The following is an 8,340-nucleotide window of genomic DNA, read 5'->3' on the forward strand; positions in this document are numbered from 1 at the left end:
GCAAGCTCGCACCCATGCCGACGTCCCGCCATGGGACATTCCGCCCTTACGTGCCATCGGCCCTCCAGGACTGCGCCTTTGTGTTCCTGCGCCGTGACGCCCACCAGGCGCCACTCCAGAGGCCGTATGAAGGCCCGTACCGTATGAAGGCCCATACCGGGTGCTGGAGCACGGGCAGACAACCTTTGTTTTGGACATGGGGGGCCGTGTCGATTGACCGCCTGAAGCCGGCCCACTTAGACATCGACCAACCGGTACGGGTGGCCCAGCCTCGGCCACGAGGTCGCCCCCCTTTGCGGGTCCCACCGCCTGTCTCTCCAACTGTGCCTCCGCCGGCCCCTCTGTCAGCCGATTACCGTACGCGGTCCGGTCGGGTTGTGCGACCACCAGTGCGTTTCGTGCCTCCGGATCTGGGGGGGGGTACTGTGGCGGCTCCCAAGGGTCGGGCCATACTACTACCGACCCCTCGGCACGGGAATGGACCAGTCCCGGGAGGCGGTCCTGGACTCAGGTATAAAAGGACAAGGTTTGGGCGCCAAGCCATTCCGGCAGACTAGACCCGTCTGAGACCCACGAACCAATAAATATACCTTCCCAAAATACCTGGCTCCTTGCCTTTATCAACACGCCACAAAGGCATGATTAATAAATTTGTAGATGAAAATATCGTAGATAGCATAATGGTTATAAAAAATCATAGCAAGATCTTGATAGCTTGGCAAGTGGGCTGTGGAATAGTTGATGGAGTTTAATGTAGATAAGTGTTAGATGTTACATTTTTACACCTAAGCATAACTTATTTACACATAGATTGGTGGGTATATGTAACAAGCTACCAGAGGAGGTAGTTGAGCCAGGTACTATAACAATATTTATGAAGATAATTGTACAGGTACATGGAAGGGAAGTTTCAGAGGGATATTGTCTAAATGTGAATAGAAAAGCCTGGGGAAAGTTGTGGAACATAGAGATGTTGGAATCAGGTACAAAGGTCCATGAAAGTGGCATCACAGGAAGATTCGGTGGTCAAGAAGGCTTTTGTTACATTAGCATTCATCTCTGTGTGAAAAAGTTAATTTTCAGGTTCCTATTAAAACTCTCTCCTCATATTAAACCTTAGTCTTCTGTTTCTTGATCCCACTACTGAAAGGGTGAATACATCATGCACCCTATCTATTCCCCTCATGAGTTTGGACAGCTATCTAAGCTCTTCCTCCAGTCTCCTGCGATCCAAAGAATGAAGTTCTGGCAAAAGATATTGAGTATAGAAGTTGTGATATTATGTTACATTTGTACAAGATGTTGGTGAGGCCGCATTTGGAGTATTGTGTTTTGTTTTGGTCACCCTACTTTAGAAACTATGTCATCAAGCTGGAAAAAGTGCAGGGAAGAGTTATGAGAACTTGAGGGCCTGAGCTATGTGGAGCTTTGTGGGCAGGTGAGGACCTCATACTTTGAAGAGCAGGAGGCTGTAGGAAGATCATACAGAGTTGAACAAAGTCATGAGAAGAACTGATTCAATAAATCCGACCCAGAAGAGGGGAATCAAAAATGAGAGTTCAAAGATTTAATGTGAGCGGGAACATTTTGATCGAAATCTGAGAGGTAACTATTTCACACTGTGTTTGGAGAATATACGGAACGAGCTGCCAGAGGTATGTGGTTGAGGCAAGTACGATGACACAACATGTAATTATATTTGGACCGCTATATGGATGGGAAAGGTTGAGTGTGATATGGTTCAAATGCAGGTAGGTGGAATGAATGTAGGTGGGGCATCCTGGTCAGCTTCGACAAGTTGGGCTGAAGGGCCTGTTTCTGTTCTGTATGACTGTGAGTCTAGAAATAAATTATTCAATATCATTATCTGCAATGTAATATGATTCATTCAATGCCTTTCAATGTTGCTAAACTTTGTAAACACGCTCTTGACATCCAAAAAGATTCTCATCAAGTGTGGCCACAGTTGAAACTAACCCATCAAGTCAATGCCCCTTACCTCTCGAAAACACAGATTTCTATAATGGATTTCGGTCACTGTTCTGGACCGAGAAATGAACTTAGAAAAGTCAAGAAGTAAAGAGCTGGAGATTGACCATGTTGGTGAGGGACAAGTGGGAATTGTGGCAAACTTGGTGAAAGTTTTGAAATTCAGAAATTGTGTAATACTTAACAATGACTCCATTTGCGCGCCTTCACTTGTCAATTTTGTTGTTGTTTGCTTTTTTTCAACTTTACAGCTAATGTGGTCGCAATTGTAACACTAGCACGCGGACGGTGTGGACTCTCGAAAGGTGTCACCTGGTATCTTGTGGCAATGGCAGTAGCGGATCTACTTGTCGTTATAATTCAAGTCATTCTCATAAACATAATTCACATATATATCCCTCCCGGGTGCAAGATCGTATATACCGTGGGTTACATGTCCGTATCTTACACCGTCTGGCTCACTGTTGCCTTCACCTTCGACCGTACGGCGGCCATTTGCTTCCAGAAACTGAAGACAAGATACTGCACTGAGAAAGGTGCAGCCATCGTTATTGCAGTGGTAAGTGTGCTGAGTGTGTTCACCAACATCCCCTGGTACTTCACGTACCAGTCAAGCTTATGCATGGTATCGTTTGATTTCATGACTTCGCCAGTTTGGGCAGCCTTTGACTGGGGGCACCGCATTTTAACTCCACTCGTCCCCTTCGTGCTGATCCTGCTGCTCAATGCTGTCACTGTCAGGCACATCCTGATGGCCAGTGTAGTCCGCAGGAAACTGAGGGGGCAGAGGAGCGGGGAGGGGACGGACGACCCAGAGATGAAGAATCGAAGAAGATCCATCATTTTGCTCTTCACCATATCGGCCAGTTTTATCCTGTTATGGATGACACGGGTGGTCGTTCTATCAATTCAGCGAATTACTGCTCGGTATATTGCACCATATCTGTCTGATGTTGTGCTGGACCACCTAGGATCAATGCTTCAGTTATTCAGCTCCTGCACCAACACGTTTATTTATGCGGTCACCCAGAGAAAGTTCCGGGAGGAGGTGATAAATGCTGTGAAATGTCCCTTTCATGCCATCCTGAAGTTCATTAAAAGTTATGAGGAGAGGTGAAAAATTCAACCCAGGACTCTTGGTACCGTCCCGACCAGCAAACCCGTGATTGAACAAACAGATCAAAGAGCTTAGAAGATGCGAATCAGAACATGCACGTTATAGTCAGAACACAAAGACACGATCTCCCCAGTCTTCCCCAGAGAAACATAAGCAGTAACACTCCATGGCCTAGCTTTCTGTTGTCTTTTGAATATGGAATACATGGATAATAAATGAAATGGTTTTACGAAAGAAATTCACTCCAGTTTAACTGCATAAGGAGCATTTGCTTTACTTTAAGGATCTAGGATACACACTCCAAGACTGATCGCTCTGCAGTTCTCCACCTCTCAACATCCTTCCACTTACTGGACATTCCATTAACTTGCTGCATCACCTCACACACGTCACCTCGCACATCTCCGAATTAAATTCCATTTGCCCTTTCCCTCACTGTCCATCCCTTCCTGTGGCCTCATGCTTTCCTCCTCAGTATCGCCGATGAAATTGAGATAACTCATCTGTAATTATATGGTTTCTTACTTCCCTCTTCCATTTCTAAACAACAGTAAATGATCAGCATTGCTCCAGTCCAACAACACCACCCCTGGGCCTAATGATTTATTGATTTTTAAAGTGCTATATTCCTAATGTTTGTCCCATCTGATATCTCATCCTCATTCACCTGATTTAAAACACTAGCATCACCCTGATTTGGTGAGGACCAAATGTAATTCATTAGGAATCTCACCCACATCTTATACACAAACAAGTCATTTTTATGGTTACTAATTGCCCTGAATCATCCCCAAGTAGCTGTTTCCCGTCCATTTTACTCAATATCCCCCCACCACAGCCCTTCACCCTCCTCTGACATTATATCTCACACCCAGCCCACACCAATGCCTCTTCTTCCTGAAGAGACTGAAGAAATATAGCATGTCTCTAGTGATTCTTACAAACTTCTAGATGCAGGAAAAATGTTCCCAGTGTTGCTAGATGCAGGAAAAATGTTCCTGATTTGGGGGCAGTCCAGAACCAGGGATCACAGTTTAAGAATAAGGAGTATGCCATTCAGGAATGAGATGAGGAAAAACATTTTCACCCAGAGAGCTGTGAATCTGTGGTATTCTCTGCCAATTCACTGGGTGTATTCAAGAGAAAGTTGGGATGGCTCTTAGGGCTAACGGAATCAAGGGAAATGGGGAGAAAGCAGGAACGAGGTATTAATTCTGGATGATCTGCCATGATCATATTGAATGGCGGTGTTGGCTCCAAGGGCTGAATTGCCTCCTCCTGCACCTATTTTGTATGCTTTTCTATGTTTCTACAGTTGCACCCACAGAAGCATACTGTTGGGTTACATCACGGCTTGGTTTCGGAACAGTTCTGCCCAAGACCGCGAGAAATTGCAGCGAATTGTAGATGTAGCCCAGAAATTGCAGAGAATTGGAGTTAAGTTTAGTTTAGAGATACTGCGCGGAAACAGGCCCTTCGGCCCAACGAGTCCGCACTGACCAGAAATCCCCGCACACCAACACTATCCTATACACACTGGGAACGATTTATATTTATACCAAGCCACTTAACCAAGAAACCTACACGTCGTTGGAGTGTGGGAGGAAACCGAAGATTTCGGAGAAAGCCCACGAAGGTCATGTGGAGAACATGCAAACTCCAGACACACAAGTATTCATAGTTAGGATCAAACCCGGGTCTCTGGCGCTGTAAGGCAGCAAGTCTACTGCTGCGCCACCATGCTGCCCATGTGTAAAAGCAGCCCATCACACAGGCCAATCATCCCACCTTTGACTCGAAGAGAGTCATAGATTTGTTTCAACCGGTTATTTCCTCTTCTCTCGGCTCCCGTCTGGCAGGATGTACAGAAGCTTGAAAGCACAAACCTCCAGTCTCAGGATCTGCTTTTTCCTCTCTGTTTTCAGGCTTGTTAACGGTCCTTCCATAAACTAGGGTACTGTTCAATTCACCTCTACCCCATTGAGGACATTGGACATTGTCCAAGGAACTGATGAGCGACAATGCGCTGCAATGCTGAGAAATATATGCTGTACTCTGTACCTTCCCCTTTGCTTTATCTATTGTACTTGAGCTTGAAACGACTGTATCTATGTACTGTATATCTGATCTGTATAGATAGTATGAGAAACAAAGCTTTTCACAGCATATGACAATAAAAAACTTAAACATAAACAAAGATATCAGCCTTGCCATTTCCTAACTACCCTCCCAGCACATCACCAAGCGTCTCCACCCCCCCTCCCCCCCCCCCCCCCTGCAGCTTACCGCCGAAAACCCCCTCCATTAGCCTGTTCTCTTTCTTTTTATTCCATGATTTTCCAACTACCAACCTCTGCTGGACCACACTATTTCTATGACCTCATGATGTGCGGACACTCCTCAGCAGAGGTAACACCTTCGTACCCCTGCACCCGCACCTCAACGGGTTCCCATCATGATGTTGAGGCCCGCAATGATGTTGAGATCTGCTTCCATCACCGATGACTTTGGCACAGATTTCACACTGACCCTTCCTCATGGACATCCCCTGTGGGCCTTTCACCCTCTCTTGACCTTCTCAATTTCAATTACCATCGTCACATCAACCGCCTGGACTTCTTCACTCCCCTCACACACTCCACCCTCAGCCTGTCCCAATGGCCAGAACGCCACTCACTTCACACCGACCACAAATTTGCGGACAAGGTGGTGCCGTTTTCGTCTGGTGGACTTGCCTCTACCTTGCAGAGGCCAGTTGGCAGCTCTCAGACACCTCCTTGTACCATCCCCTGCTCCATGACCTCACTAACAAACACCATGCCACCGGTCCCGCACGTCACAGATCTCATCACACAAGGAGATTCCCCTCCACAGTGTCCACACTGAGAGTGTCTCAGCCCCGCACTTCCTGCTTCTATCTCCACAAACAGGACTGTCCAGGAGGCCATTGTTTCTGCATGTTCTTGCCCATCTGAACGTATCTCCTCATTCCTGGACCCTATCCCTGTCCAGTCCCTTCCCACCAACATCAGGACATCTCAACCTGCTCTATACCATTTTAACAATTTCCGATTCCTGGACCCCACCTCCTTATCTTCACCATTGACGTCCACTCTTGAAATATCTCCATTCTCCTTCACACCATCATAAACCTCTCTGCTTATTTCTGTCACAAAATTCCAACCAATTCCCCTCCGGCAGCAGCACATCAGCCGGAAATGAATGTTTAGCAACCTTCAATGGGAAATATTTATCAGTAGGGATGTTTATAATATTATTACTCTTCATGCCCAGGAATACCTGCTGCGAAATCCCAGAACTGCTGAGCAGATGTGCAGAATGATGACAGAGAAGATAATTTTATTCATCACCAAAAGATGAGATGGGAAAGAGCTTCAGGTTCCCAGCGTTAAATATCAGCAACAATTTGTTCTAGACCAACCACATTGAAGCTACGGCCAAGTAAGCACACCGACCCTCTCCCTCAGAAGACAAAGCAAGTTTGGTATGTCTCCAACAACACTTACCTTGTTCTGCTGATGTGCCGCACAAAGCATCCTCTCCCCACTTGGTTTCCAACTCCTCTGCCCAAGATCACATGCAATTGCAGAGAGTTGTGGCTGTCGTCCAGTCCTTCGAAGAAACCAGCTTTCCCCACATCTCCTCATAGGCAATAGTGTCCTGTTTCAAGAATGTAGACCCTTAACCGACATTATTACAGTGACCAATGCCCCTTTAAGGCCATCCTGAATTTCACTATATCTAATGATCAGATCTGGAATATTCAACCCAAGACTGTGGTAATGTTATTGTTCCCAACCAGCAAATCACTGTTTGAAGAAACAACACAAAGAGGTTTGAAATTGAGAATCTGCTTATATGCACATTGTAATCAGGTGCAGGATTTACCAGGATTTATTAAATATATTTGAGAAAATAAAGAAAGCTTTTTACCCGTGCTTTGATTGGCGAATTTTCTTTTATTTAACAAGCTTTGATAAGATGCCGTCAATAATGTAGTAAACGGCTCCATTGACATGAATTACAGAAATTAAGTCGTTTGAATCAATTGGTGGAAATAGGTTGCGCAAGGGGATAGAGGGTTGAACGTGGCTTTGTGGACCAGTGTGAAACAGCTGGTGGAAAGTTGGTACTTGGTTCTCCAACTCTACTGCTTCTACCCCCATGACGACTGGAAGAGATGGAAAAGAAAACTTCCACCTCCCCATCACTGACTTCACACAAGCCCACAAAGGCAAAATCTCCCCAATATCATGTGTTAATTGAAGCAATGAACCACAAGTAATTACTCGACATGGTCTGGTTTTTCACTGAAAATTTATAATGTGGGATATGAAATGTATGGATTAAAGTAAATAATGTTTGAGATACACTCTCAGTCTGAATGCATTTCAGTCCAAAATGAACATGTTAAGTGGTCATTTGTAGCCATCTGTGCTGAGCTGTGGTTGTGGGTTCAAGTTCTATTCCAGAGGTTCGAGCACATTATCCTCTCACACACTCCGCTCGAATACTGCAGGTGTTTGCTCTGCCAGAGATCCTGTCTTTCCATTCTGACCCCCACCAGTTCACCTCTTCAGTTCAATAAAGTTCTGCAGCCTTTGCTTTCTCTCACCATCTATTACCCTCAGGATCCTTGGACATTTCCTGCCAGTTCCGAGGACCTCTGCCCTCAGCTTCACAAACTTCCCCAGCACTTCACACTACTTTATACACTACATCTCACCTTTCATCATTTAAGGAATTAACTTCACTCCGCTTTACTTCTCCAAACTTGAACGTAAAGTAATTGTAATGTTCCTGCGGCAATTTCCCTTTAGTTCAGCTAATTCCCAATCTTCCTTTCTGTGAAACCTGATATTGCAGCCAATAACACTGTAAGTAGACAGCAGGGTACATTGGGAGTTCATGGTTTGTTAGAGGTCATCTCCTTTTTACACAATTCCACACACACTAGGCTGGATCTGTCAATAACCCAACCCCTGGCAGTACTCAGGCCCTGTACTTATCCCAATGGCTGCACATATCTGCTGTGGCACCTGAAGATCCATTGTACTAGAGGCCTGTGGACTGAGCCCTTCACTGAAGCAGAGCAGGCCTCCAGCATTAACTAGGCCTGGGGAGTTGGAGCCTGATGTCCCCACCACTTCCCCCAGAGAGGCCTGGTAGCCATTGACACCACGGTGTTCTCTGACACACATTCACTGTTATTA

This window comes from Rhinoraja longicauda, unplaced genomic scaffold, assembly GCF_053455715.1.
Source record: "Rhinoraja longicauda isolate Sanriku21f unplaced genomic scaffold, sRhiLon1.1 Scf000357, whole genome shotgun sequence".
NCBI lineage: Eukaryota > Metazoa > Chordata > Chondrichthyes > Rajiformes > Arhynchobatidae > Rhinoraja > Rhinoraja longicauda.